The sequence below is a fragment of the Triticum aestivum genome, chromosome 4D (assembly GCF_018294505.1).
Source record: "Triticum aestivum cultivar Chinese Spring chromosome 4D, IWGSC CS RefSeq v2.1, whole genome shotgun sequence".
Classification (NCBI taxonomy): domain Eukaryota; kingdom Viridiplantae; phylum Streptophyta; class Magnoliopsida; order Poales; family Poaceae; genus Triticum; species Triticum aestivum.
The window spans coordinates 16,796,653-16,810,585 of NC_057805.1; the positions used below are offsets into that span (position 1 = coordinate 16,796,653).

At 48.4% G+C, this 13,933-nt stretch overlaps 1 pseudogene; it reads right to left on the minus strand.

Moving 5' to 3' along the window:
• Window positions 1-1,894: 1,894 nt before the first annotated feature.
• On the minus strand, window positions 1,895-13,485 carry LOC123096582 (receptor-like protein 2; annotated as a pseudogene).
• Window positions 13,486-13,933: the final 448 nt, after the last annotated feature.

The window sequence follows — 13,933 nt, forward strand, 5'->3', positions numbered from 1 at the left end:
TGCATGCATGGTGAACCTCACAAACATCGATTTTGTGTAAATCATGTCACAAGTCAAGATTTCTTGTACGAAGTCATCCTATACATGCACATACTAATGAAAATAGATAGTAGTGATCTTGTACTTAACGTAGTGTGAGGAACATAAACTCTGCTCTACGAGGAAGGATCCTACGTTAGCTGGAGACCCTCCAGGACCTTTGCGCAGCCGCGCCGCCGCTCCCAAAGGCTGGGGGCGTCCTCTTCCACGGCGGGCCGTCTCACCACCGGCGCCGGCACCGGCAGCGGTGGGTCAAGCTCAAGCGGGCGCGGCGCACGGGCACCCCGCGCGCTCCCTGAGGACGACGACGAGTCACTCGCCACGTCCCTGACCTTGGAGTATGCGCGCGACTTCCTCCCCGTCGACCGCCACCCGAACAGCCCCATCAGTAGCCCCGCCAGGCTGCCGCACGGGAGGACCGACGACGCCGGTCCCCTCGAGGAGGCCGGGCCGCGCGCCCTCGGGCATCTCCGTGCCCCCTTGACCTGCCCCATGTAGCCGATCCTCGGCGACGCCGGCGCCGGCGCGACCCCGGTGTCGCCACGGTCACCGACGGCCATGCCCTTCTGCCATGCCGACGGGGACAGCAGGATCGGCGAGCGAGCGGGCAGCTTCTTGGCAGCGTCGCCCCTTGCCGGCGCTGGTGGAGCGGCCTTGATCGTGACGAGCCATGCTGGCTTCGGTGCCTCCACGCGGTGCCGCCGGTGACGTGCCGCCATGGAGCTAGAACTGGCCAGACCAATCGGCGCCCAGAGCTCGCTGTCGTGCTCTCCGGTCGCCGGGGCGCGCGCTAAGTGAACTCGCGTCTGATGTGTGCGAGGGGTTAACGGATTCAGAGCTGGTTTATATGCAACGGGGCGGGCGTGTGAGACACGGTCCAAAAAACGTTAGTACACATCTGAGTATTCGGATGATGACACGAATTGCCCAGTCAATTAGTCAAGTCGTTGTTGGCTCCATCTGTTCCAGCAAAGGACAACTGGCTAGCCAAGAGGTCAGTACCGGTGCAGTTTCCTAATGGCCGTCACCACCTAATTCTTTTCAATTTTGCGATTTTTCAGTTGTCTGAGAATTTTTTTTATGCATCAGTCGATCTGCGCAAAGCCTCGGGGAAGAGATAGGGGCACCGCATAGAGGGCTTGGCCGGGAACGACCCAAAGCCGGGGAAGACGCGCGGCAACGATGTCCCTGGTGGAGCGGTGTCAGAGGTTGGCGGTTCGGGATGCGGTGCCGCATGAGAAGAAAAGTATTGGGGTGGTGTTTGAGGGATGGTCGATGGCGATGATGGGTTGGCAAAGGTGCCGGCTCAGGGTGCGGTGCCGGCGCATGAGAAGAAAAGTATTGGGGTGGGGTTTGAGGGATGGTCGACGGCGGCGATGGGTTGGCAAAGGTGGCGGCTTGAGGAGGGTGGGTCGATGAGGCGGGCATTGTAACGCCCGCCTGCTATGGATGGTGTGAGCAGGCGGTCATGGACTAGAGGGCGTGCGGAAGAAAAAATGCCCATGGAAAGAAAAAAAATAGTGCGCAAAGATGAAGAAGGCTGTTGGATGTCCATCCAAGGGCCACGCTAAAGTGAGCGAAAGTTTTTCAAAAATCAAACAACCGTGGTGGCCCTAATTCTTTTACCTTTTTCGTTGTTGGGGCCACAATGGACGTTTCATAAATGGCACAGTTTGACTATAGCGCTTCATTTTCATGTAGTTTTTTTTGGCATAGCACTGACTAGAGCCGGCCAGTCGAGATTGATTCGCTTAGTCCAGATATTTTAACCTAGCTAGAAAGTGGAGTCCAGATTGATATACGACTTTTAAGTACAGACGTGTAGAATATATATATATATATCAGTGCTGTGCTCCTACTGGTTGCTGTCTGGGGAGAGGACTGACCAAATCCAAGCCGTGGGGATGTTGTCAGGTTGACGGCAGAGCAGACTTGAAAATGTGGGCGTGTGATTGACGGTCCTCCTCCCCGGCCCGTCCGCCACGCCAAGCCATGATTTGTGTGTGATCGCCTAGACTGGACTGTCCACTGTGGGGAAAATATGAGGTGCTACGGGAGCACCTAAGTTTATGTGCTCCAAGAGCATCTCGGCCATTGGATCTGAAATCCAACGGTCATCTACAGATGCGCTGGACCCGATTTGCAATATCAAATTTCTAGGGGGTGTTTTTTGAATAAAAGCGTGAGCTGTCTCCTCGGTTAAAAAGCTCCTGGAGCCCCTAATCTTAGGTGCTCCCGTAGCACCAGATATCCTCCCGTCCACTGTGGTTGTGAACGCACGGCCATGAGAGAACAGAGATAGTACTACTTCTGCAAGCATCTCCAACATCAATAAACATTTTTTAACTTGTTCTAAAATTCATCATAACCTATTTTGATAGAATACACAATAACCGAATATACAACTGTTTATTCCAAAAATATATATACAACTATTTCGCCAAAAAAAGCATTCTTCTGACCCAAAACACACCTGGAGCAGCATACCTATAAGCGCATCATGCATGGATACCCATATTTTGCGAGCAAATAACCGGGGTCTTCCGACTCGAGATACCCATTCGATCCAGATTGGTGATGGCTAACCGAGCGGGAAATTTCAGCCTGAGCCCTGTCGTTCCCTCACCTCCCGTCGCCACCGTTGACCATTGTTGTCCCTTCTGTGCTTCCCGCCACCGCCGGGCCAAAGCCAACTAAGCTACACCACATAGTGAAACACTGCCATAAGAAAGAAACGCTGCAAGGGGCCACTGCTTTGCCCACAACAAAGGAGCCCGAAACAGACACGTGCTAACATGGCGCAGGTTACATGCTACATTAAGTTACAGAGGTTGTAAGATCCAACTGCAGGCGGATTCAAACATGCAAAAATTTAAAATTTATGGATATTTATTGCTTGGTTTACCTCTATCCATTGAACATTAGAACAAATTACAATTGAAATGGGCTTAGCCGAAATACCTATACAACACTAGTTGGTCATATAGCATGCCTACTCCAAAGAATAAACCAAAGGCAATAAAAAGATGACCTTGACGCTTGGCTGTTTTGCAGAGATAATGTTCACATGATATACTCCGGCTGAACTACACTGGTGAATAAGCATAGTGCCACATAGCTTTGGGTTCCCATCAAAACTAGAATTTGGAAATGTACTCAACTGGCCTCCTGTTGGTACAGACCCTTCTAGGTCATTGTTGGAAATGTTGAATGCAGAAAGGAAGTGAAGACTCTCCAATGCCGCAGGGATTACACCCCTCAGATGGTTATTAGACAAGTCTAGCACCTCTAGCTTCGTGAGGTTGCAGACCGACAGCGGAACCATTCCATATAGTTTGTTTGAGCTGAAATCGAGTTCAGAAAGCACTTTCAGTTGACCAATCTCTGGTGGAATCACACCTGTGAAATTGTTGAGGCTCAGATTCAAGAGCATAGGGAAAGCTGTAAGAAAATGGTATTGGCGCGATATATTCCTCCAAAAAAGAGGTAGTTCAACGTGGCCAGGAACCAAATAAGCTGATGTATTATCTTTTAGCATTGGGACCTCCATCAAGGCGATTGGGATATGCCCAGTAAAACTGTTGTTTGATACACCTAGATAGAAGAGGCTATGTAAGGAGTTGATCCAGCCTGGCATTGGTCCGGTGAGTCGATTGTTGGATAACTTTAGTACCTTCAAGTTCCTGAGCTTTGATAACCAAACTGGCAAGCGTCCAGTTAATGAGCTGTCGGCCATGTTGGAAAATTGAAGATTCTGAAAACCATCTAGGGTCTCATCTTGCGGCATGATCTCATTCACGAAGTTCTCGGTAATAATCAGAGTGGTGATGTTCCTGAAGCTATTGAAGACATGAAAAGCTTTTGTGATATTCGTAAAAGGGTTTCTAGCAAGTGATAGGTGCAGATTCCCTATTCTTGGTGAGATCTCACCATGGAAATGGTTCAACGACACCCGCAGCGCAATCAAATTGCTGCATGAGTATATGCTTTCTGGAACTATGCCACTGAAGTTATTTCTCAAAACATCTAAGCGTGTCAGGTTCTGTAGGGTGGAGAAGTTGACTGTGCCTAGTTCTCCACTGAGGTTGTTGATCTTCAGATCAATGACCATGAGATGTGTGCAGTTACTCAGAGTTGATGGCAGCTCCCCAGACATGTTATTATTACCCAAATAGAGCTCCTCTAGCCTCTTCAACTGACCTATGGAGCGTGGGATCTTCCCACTGAATTTGTTCTCCCTGAGGTCGAGGGTAACCAGATTACTGAGTTTTACGATGCTTGCTCCATCAAGTTCTCCTTCTAATCCATTGTTTGGGAAGGAGAGGTGCTCCAGGGAAGTGGCATGGTGTTAGGAATCGTAGCATAATTTAAAATTTTCCTACGCTCACCAAGATGCATCTATGGAGTCTACTAGCAACGAGGGGATAGGAGTGGATCTACATACCCTTGTAGATCGCGAGCGGAAGCGTTCCAATGAACGTGGATGACGGAGTCGTACTCGCCGTGATCCAAATCACCGATGACCGAGTGCCGAACGGACGGCACCTCCGCGTTCAACACACGTACGGTGCAGCGACGTCTCCTCCTTTCTTGATCCAGCAAGGGGGGAGGAGAGGTTGATGGAGATCCAACAGCACGACGGTGTGGTGGTGGATGTAGCGGCTCTCCGGCAGGGCTTCACCGAGCTTCTGCGCGAGAGAGAGAGAGGTGTTGCAGGGGAGGAGGGAGGCGCCAAAGGCTGTAGTGTGCTGCCCTCCCTCCCCCCCCTTTATATAGGCCCCCAAGGGGGGTGCGCAGCCCTTGGAGATGGGATCTCCAAAGGGGGGGCGGCGGCCAAGGGGGGAAGGGGTTGCCTTGCCCCCCAAGGCAAGGGGAAACTCCCCCCCCCTTAGGGTTCCCAACCCTAGGCGCATGGGGGGGAGGCCCAAAGTGGCGCCCCAGCCCATTATGGGCTGGTTCCCCTCCACTTTCAGCCCACGGGGCCCTCCGGGACAGGTGGCCCCACCCGGTGGACCCCCGGGACCCTTCCGGTGGTCCCGGTACAATACCGATAACCCCCGAAACTTTCCCGGTGGCCAAAACTGGACTTCCTATATATAATTCTTCACCTCCGGACCATTCCGGAACCTCTCGTGACGTCCAGGATCTCATCCGGGACTCCGAACAACTTTCGGGTTTCCGCATACATATATCTCTACAACCCTAGCGTCACCGGACCTTAAGTGTGTAGACCCTACGGGTTCGGGAGACATGCAGACATGACCGAGACGCCTCTCCGGTCAATAACCAACAGCGGGATCTGGATACCCATGTTGGCTCCCACATGTTCCACGATGATATCATCGGGTGAACCACGGTGTCGAGGATTCAATCAATCCGTATGCAATTCCCTTTGTCAATCGGTATGTTACTTGCCCGAGATTCGATCGTCGGTATCCCAATACCTTGTTCAATCTCGTTACCGGCAAGTCTCTTTACTCGTACCGCAATGCATGATCCCGTGACTAACGCCTTAGTCACATTGAGCTCATTATGATGATGCATTACCGAGTGGGCCCAGAGATACCTCTCCGTTTACACGGAGTGACAAATCCCAGTCTCGATCCGTGCCAACCCAACAGACACTTTCGGAAATACCCGTAATGCACCTTTATAGTCACCCAGTTACGTTGTGACGTTTGGCACACCCAAAGCACTCCTACGGTATCCGGGAGTTGCACGATCTCATGGTCTAAGGAAAAGATACTTGACATTGGAAAAGCTCTAGCAAACGAAACTACACGATCTTTTATGCTATGCTTAAGTTGGGTCTTGTCCATCACATCATTCTCCTAATGATGTGATCCCGTTATCAATGACATCCTATGTCCATAGTCAGGAAACCATGACTATCTGTTGATCAACGAGCTAGTCAACTAGAGGCTTACTAGGGACAGGTTGTGGTCTATGTATTCACACATGTATTACGATTTCCGGACAATACAATTATAGCATGAATAAAAGACTATTATCATGAACACAGAAATATAATAATAACCATTTATTATTGCCTCTAGGGCATATTTCCAACAGTCTCCCACTTGCACTAGAGTCAATAATCTAGTTACATTGTGATGGATCGAACACCCATTGCGTCCTGGTGTTGATCATGTTTTGCCCTAGGGAGAGGTTTAGTCAACGGATCTGCTACATTCAGGTCCGTGTGTACTTTACAAATATCTATGTCTCCATTTTGAACACTTTCACGAATGGAGTTGAAGCGACGCTTGATATGCCTGGTCTTCCTGTGAAACCTGGGCTCCTTCGCAAGGGCAATAGCTCCAGTGTTGTCACAGAAGAGAGTCATTGGGCCCGACGCATTGGGAATCACCCCTAGGTCGGTAATGAACTCCTTCATCCAGACTGCTTCCTGTGCTGCCTCCGAGGCTGCCATGTATTCCGCTTCACATGTAGATCCCGCCACGACGCTTTGCTTGCAACTGCACCAGCTTACTGCTCCTCTATTCAAAATATACACGTATCCGGTCTGTGACTTTGAGTCATCCGGATCTGTGTCGAAGCTAGCGTCGACGTAACCCTTTACGACGAGCTCTTCGTCACCTCCATAAACGAGAAACATATCCTTAGTCCTCTTCAGGTACTTCAGGATATTCTTGACCGCTGTCCAGTGTTCCTTGCCGGGATTACTTTGGTACCTTCCTACCAAACTTACGGCAAGGTTTACATCAGGTCTGGTACACAGCATGGCATACATAATAGACCCTATGGCCGAGGCATAGGGGATGACACTCATCTCTTCTATATCTTCTGCCGTGGTCGGGCATTGAGCCGTGCTCAATTGCACACCTTGCAATACAGGCAAGAACCCCTTCTTGGACTGATCCATACTGAACTTCTTCAATATCTTGTCAAGGTATGTACTCTGTGAAAGACCAATGAGGCGTCTTGATCTATCTCTATAGATCTTGATGCCTAATATGTAAGCAGCTTCTCCAAGGTCCTTCATTGAAAAACACTTATTCAAATAGGCCTTTATACTTTCCAAGAATTCTATATCATTTCCCATCAATAATATGTCATCCACATATAATATGAGAAATGCTACAGAGCTCCCACTCACTTTCTTGTAAACACAGGCTTCTCCATAAGTCTGTGTAAACCCAAACGCTTTGATCATCTCATCAAAGCGAATGTTCCAACTCCGAGATGCTTGCACCAGCCCATAGATTGAGCGCTGGAGCTTGCATACTTTGTTAGCATTCTTAGGATCGACAAAACCTTCCGGCTGCATCATATACAACTCTTCCTTAAGGAAGCCGTTAAGGAATGCCGTTTTGACGTCCATCTGCCATATCTCATAATCATAGTATGCGGCAATTGCTAACATGATTCGGACGGACTTCAGCTTCGCTACGGGTGAGAAAGTCTCATCGTAGTCAACCCCTTGAACTTGTCGATAACCCTTAGCGACAAGTCGAGCTTTGTAGATGGTCACATTACCATCTGCGTCCGTCTTCTTCTTAAAGATCCATTTGTTTTCTATGGCTCGCCGCTCATCGGGCAAGTCAGTCAAAGTCCATACTTTGTTTTCATACATGGATTCTATCTCGGATTTCATGGCTTCTAGCCATTTGTCGGAATCCGGGCCCGCCATCGCTTCTTCATAGTTCGAAGGTTCACCGTTGTCTAACAACATGATTTCCAGGACAGGGTTGCCGTACCACTCTGGTGCGGAACGTGTCCTTGTGGACCTACGAAGTTCAGTGGCAACTTGATCCGAAGCTTCATGATCATCATCATTAACTTCCTCCCCAGTCGGTGTAGGCACCACAGGAACATTTTCCCGCGCTGCGCTACTTTCCGGTTCGGAAGGGGTGACTATCACCTCATCAAGTTCCACTTTCCTCCCACTCAATTCTTTCGAGAGAAACTCCTTCTCTAGAAAGGACCCGTTCTTGGCAACGAAGATCTTGCCTTCGGATCTGAGGTAGAAGGTATACCCAATAGTTTCCTTAGGGTATCCTATGAAGACGCATTTTTCCGATTTGGGTTCGAGCTTTTCAGGTTGAAGTTTCTTGACATAAGCATCGCATCCCCAAACTTTTAGAAACGACAGCTTAGGTTTCTTCCCAAACCATAATTCATACGGTGTCGTCTCAACGGATTTAGACGGTGCCCTATTTAAAGTGAATGCGGCAGTCTCTAAAGCATAACCCCAAAATGAGAGCGGTAAATCGGTAAGAGACATCATAGATCGCACCATATCCAATAGAGTGCGATTACGACGTTCGGACACACCATTTCTCTGAGGTGTTCCAGGCGGCGTGAGTTGTGAAACTATTCCACATTTCCTTAAGTGTGTACCAAATTCGTGACTTAAATATTCTCCACCACGATCTGATCGTAAGAATTTTATTTTCCTGTCACGTTGATTCTCAACCTCACTCTGAAATTCCTTGAACTTTTCAAAGGTTTCAGACTTGTGTTTCATTAGGTAGACATACCCATATCTACTTAAATCATCAGTGAGAGTGAGAACATAACGATATCCTCCGCGAGCCTCAACACTCATTGGACCGCACACATCGGTATGTATGATTTCCAATAAGTTGGTTGCTCGCTCCATTGTTCCGGAGAACGGAGTCTTGGTCATCTTACCCATGAGGCATGGTTCGCACGTGTCAAATGATTCGTAATCAAGAGACTCCAAAAGTCCATCTGCATGGAGCTTCTTCATGCGCTTGACACCAATGTGACCAAGGCGGCAGTGCCACAAGTATGTGGGACTATCGTTATCAACTTTACATCTTTTGGTATTCACACTATGAACATGTGTAGCATCACGTTCGAGATTCATCAAGAATAAACCATTGACCAGCGGGGCATGACCATAAAACATATCTCTCAAATAAATAGAACAACCATTATTCTCAGATTTAAATGAGTAGCCATCTCGAATTAAACGAGATCCAGATACAATGTTCATGCTCAAAGCTGGCACTAAATAACAATTATTGAGGTTTATAACTAATCCCGTGGGTAGATGCAGAGGTAGCGTGCCGACGGCGATCACATCGACCTTGGAACCATTCCCGACGCGCATCGTCACCTCGTCTTTTGCCAGTCTCCGTTTATTCCGTAGTTCCTGATTTGAGTTACAAATATGAGCAACCGCACCGGTATCAAATACCCAGGAGCTACTACGAGTACTGGTAAGGTACACATCAATTACTTGTATATCACATATACCTTGGGTGTTGCCGGCCTTCTTCTTGTCCGCTAAATATTTGGGGCAGTTCCGCTTCCAGTGACCACTTCCCTTGCAATAAAAGCACTCAGTCTCGGGCTTGGGTCCATTCTTTGACTTCTTCCCGGTAACTGGCTTACCGGGCGCGGCAACTCCCTTGCCGTCCTTCTTGAAGTTCTTCTTACCCTTGCCCTTCTTGAACTTAGTGGTTTTATTCACCATCAACACTTGATGTTCCTTTTTGATCTCCCCTTCCGCTGATTTTAGCATTGAATATACCTCGGGAATGGTCTTTTCCATCCCCTGCATATTGTAGTTCATCACAAAGCTCTTGTAGCTTGGTGGAAGCGACTGGAGGATTCTGTCAATGACCGCGTCATCCGGGAGATTAACTCCCAGCTGAGACAAGCGGTTGTGCAACCCAGACATTCTGAGTATGTGCTCACTAACAGAACTGTTCTCCTCCATTTTACAGCTGAAGAACTTGTCGGAGACATCATATCTCTCGACCCGGGCATGAGCTTGAAAAACCAGTTTCAGCTCCTCGAACATCTCGTATGCTCCATGTTTCTCAAAACGCTTTTGGAGACCCGGTTCTAAGCTGTAAAGCATGCCGCACTGAACGAGGGAGTAATCATCAGCACGCTGCTGCCAAGCGTTCATAACGTCTTGGTTCTCAGGGATTGGTGCTTCACCTAGCGGTGCTTCTAAGACATAATCTTTCTTGGCAACTATGAGGATGAGCCTCAGGTTCCGGACCCAGTCCGTATAGTTGCTGCCATCATCTTTCAGCTTGGTTTTCTCTAGGAACGCGTTGAAATTGAGGACAACGTGGGCCATTTGATCTACAATACATAGTGTAAAGATTTTAGACTAAGTTCATGATAATTAAGTTCATATAATCAAATTATTTAATGAACTCCCACTCAGATAGACATCCCTCTAGTTATCTAAGTGAAACATGATCCGAACTCAACTAGGCCGTGTCCGATCATCACGTGAGACGGACTAGTCAAGATCGGTGAACATCTCCATGTTGATCGTATCTTCTATACGACTCATGCTCGACCTTTCGGTCCTCCGTGTTCCGAGGCCATGTCTGTACATGCTAGGCTCGTCAAGTCAACCTAAGTGTATTGCGTGTGTTCCGAGGCCATGTCTGTACATGCTAGGCTCGTCAACACCCGTTGTATGCGAACGTAAGAATCTATCACACCCGATCATCACGTGGTGCTTCGAAACGACGAACCTTCGCAACGGTGCACAGTTAGGGTGAACACTTTCTTGAAATTATTATAAGGGATCATCCTACTTGCTACCGTCGTTCTAAGCAAATAAGATGCAAAAACATGATAAACATCACATGCAATCAAATAGTGACATGATATGGCCAATATCATCATGCTCCTTTGATCTCCATCTTCGGGGCACCATGATCATCTTCGTCACCGGCATGACACCATGATCTCCATCATCATGATCTCCATCATTGTGTCTTCATGAAGTTGTCACGCCAACGATTACTTCTACTTCTATGGCTAACCGTTTAGCAACAAAGTAAAGTAAATTACATGGCGTTATTCAATGACACGCAGGTCATGCAAAATAATAAAGACAACTCCTATGGCTCCTGCCGGTTGTCATACTCATCGACATGCAAGTCGTGATTCCTATTACAAGAATATGATCAATCTCATACATCACATATATCATTCATCACATCTTCTGGCCATATCATATCACATATATCACTTGCTGCAAAAACAAGTTAGACGTCCTCTAATTGTTGTTGCAAGTTTTTACGTGGTTTGTAGGTTTCTAGCAAGAACGATTTCTTACCTACGTATGACCACAACGTGATTTGCCAATTTCTATTTACCCTTCATAAGGACCCTTTTCATCGAATCCGTTCCGACTAAAGTAGGAGAGACAGACACCCGCTAGCCACCTTATGCAACTAGTGCATGTCAGTCGGTGGAACCTGTCTCACGTAAGCGTACGTGTAAGGTCGGTCCGGGCCGCTTCATCCTACAATGCCGCCGAAACAAGAAACGACTAGTAGCGGCAAGAAGAATTGGCAACATCAACGCCCACAACTTCTTTGTGTTCTACTCGTGCATAGTAACTACGCATAGGCCTGGCTCATGATGCCACTGTTAGGAATCGTAGCATAATTTAAAATTTTCCTACGCTCACCAAGATGCATCTATGGAGTCTACTAGCAACGAGGGGATAGGAGTGGATCTACATACCCTTGTAGATCGCGAGCGGAAGCGTTCCAATGAACGTGGATGACGGAGTCGTACTCGCCGTGATCCAAATCACCGATGACCGAGTGCCGAACGGACGGCACCTCCGCGTTCAACACACGTACGGTGCAGCGACGTCTCCTCCTTTCTTGATCCAGCAAGGGGGGAGGAGAGGTTGATGGAGATCCAACAGCACGACGGTGTGGTGGTGGATGTAGCGGCTCTCCGGCAGGGCTTCACCGAGCTTCTGCGCGCGAGAGAGAGGTGTTGCAGGGGAGGAGGGAGGCGCCAAAGGCTGTAGTGTGCTGCCCTCCCTCCCCCCCCTTTATATAGGCCCCCAAGGGGGGTGCGCAGCCCTTGGAGATGGGATCTCCAAAGGGGGGGGCGGCGGCCAAGGGGGGAAGGGGTTGCCTTGCCCCCCAAGGCAAGGGGAAACTCCCCCCCCTTAGGGTTCCCAACCCTAGGCGCATGGGGGGGAGGCCCAAAGTGGCGCCCCAGCCCATTATGGGCTGGTTCCCCTCCACTTTCAGCCCACGGGGCCCTCCGGGACAGGTGGCCCCACCCGGTGGACCCCCGGGACCCTTCCGGTGGTCCCGGTACAATACCGATAACCCCCGAAACTTTCCCGGTGGCCAAAACTGGACTTCCTATATATAATTCTTCACCTCCGGACCATTCCGGAACCTCTCGTGACGTCCAGGATCTCATCCGGGACTCCGAACAACTTTCGGGTTTCCGCATACATATATCTCTACAACCCTAGCGTCACCGGACCTTAAGTGTGTAGACCCTACGGGTTCGGGAGACATGCAGACATGACCGAGACGCCTCTCCGGTCAATAACCAACAGCGGGATCTGGATACCCATGTTGGCTCCCACATGTTCCACGATGATATCATCGGGTGAACCACGGTGTCGAGGATTCAATCAATCCGTATGCAATTCCCTTTGTCAATCGGTATGTTACTTGCCCGAGATTCGATCGTCGGTATCCCAATACCTAGTTCAATCTCGTTACCGGCAAGTCTCTTTACTCGTACCGCAATGCATGATCCCGTGACTAACGCCTTAGTCACATTGAGCTCATTATGATGATGCATTACCGAGTGGGCCCAGAGATACCTCTCCGTTTACACGGAGTGACAAATCCCAGTCTCGATCCGTGCCAACCCAACAGACACTTTCGGAATACCCGTAATGCACCTTTATAGTCACCCAGTTACGTTGTGACGTTTGGCACACCCAAAGCACTCCTACGGTATCCGGGAGTTGCACGATCTCATGGTCTAAGGAAAAGATACTTGACATTGGAAAAGCTCTAGCAAACGAAACTACACGATCTTTTATGCTATGCTTAAGTTGGGTCTTGTCCATCACATCATTCTCCTAATGATGTGATCCCGTTATCAATGACATCCTATGTCCATAGTCAGGAAACCATGACTATCTGTTGATCAACGAGCTAGTCAACTAGAGGCTTACTAGGGACAGGTTGTGGTCTATGTATTCACACATGTATTACGATTTCCGGACAATACAATTATAGCATGAATAAAAGACTATTATCATGAACACAGAAATATAATAATAACCATTTATTATTGCCTCTAGGGCATATTTCCAACACATGGAAGAGCTCAACAGGGAGAGTCCCACTTAGGTTGTTGTGCCCAACCTTGGAACACTCTGAGCGTGGAGCAATCACCAAGTGCAGCAGGAATACCGCCACTCAATTGGTTGTAACAAAGGTCAAGAATGACCAATGATGGCGAGAGGCAAAGAGAAGGTGGTATGTGCCTCGTGAAGTTGTTGTTGCTTGCGTTGAGGACGACCAAATTCCGCATCAACTTCCATGTGTAGGATGGAAATGCTCCGCCGAATTGATTGCTCGAGATGTTCAGTACCTGCAGAGGCCGGGCAGTGGTAACCGAAGATGACAGCTCATGCATGCTACCTCTTGAGCACTGCGTTGGTTTCCCCTTGAAGAGGAAAGGGTGATGCAGTAAAGTAGCGTAAGTATTTCCCTCAGTTTTTGAGAACCAAGGTATCAATCCAGTAGGAGGTCACGCTCAAGTCCATTACACCTACACAAACAAATAAGAACCTCGCAACCAACGCGATAAAGGGGTTGTCAATCCCTTCACGGTCACTTACGAGAGTGAGATCTGATAGAGATGATAAGATAATATTTTTGGTATTTTTATGATAAAGAGTAAAAGTAAAGAAAGCAAAGTAAACAGTAATGGAAATAACGGGAGATTAATATGATGGAAAATAGACCCGGGGCCATAGGTTTCACTAGTGGCTTCTCTCAAGAGCATAAGTATTACAGTGGGTGAACAAATTACTGTCGAGCAATTGATAGAATTGAGCATAGTTATGAGAATATCTAGGGTT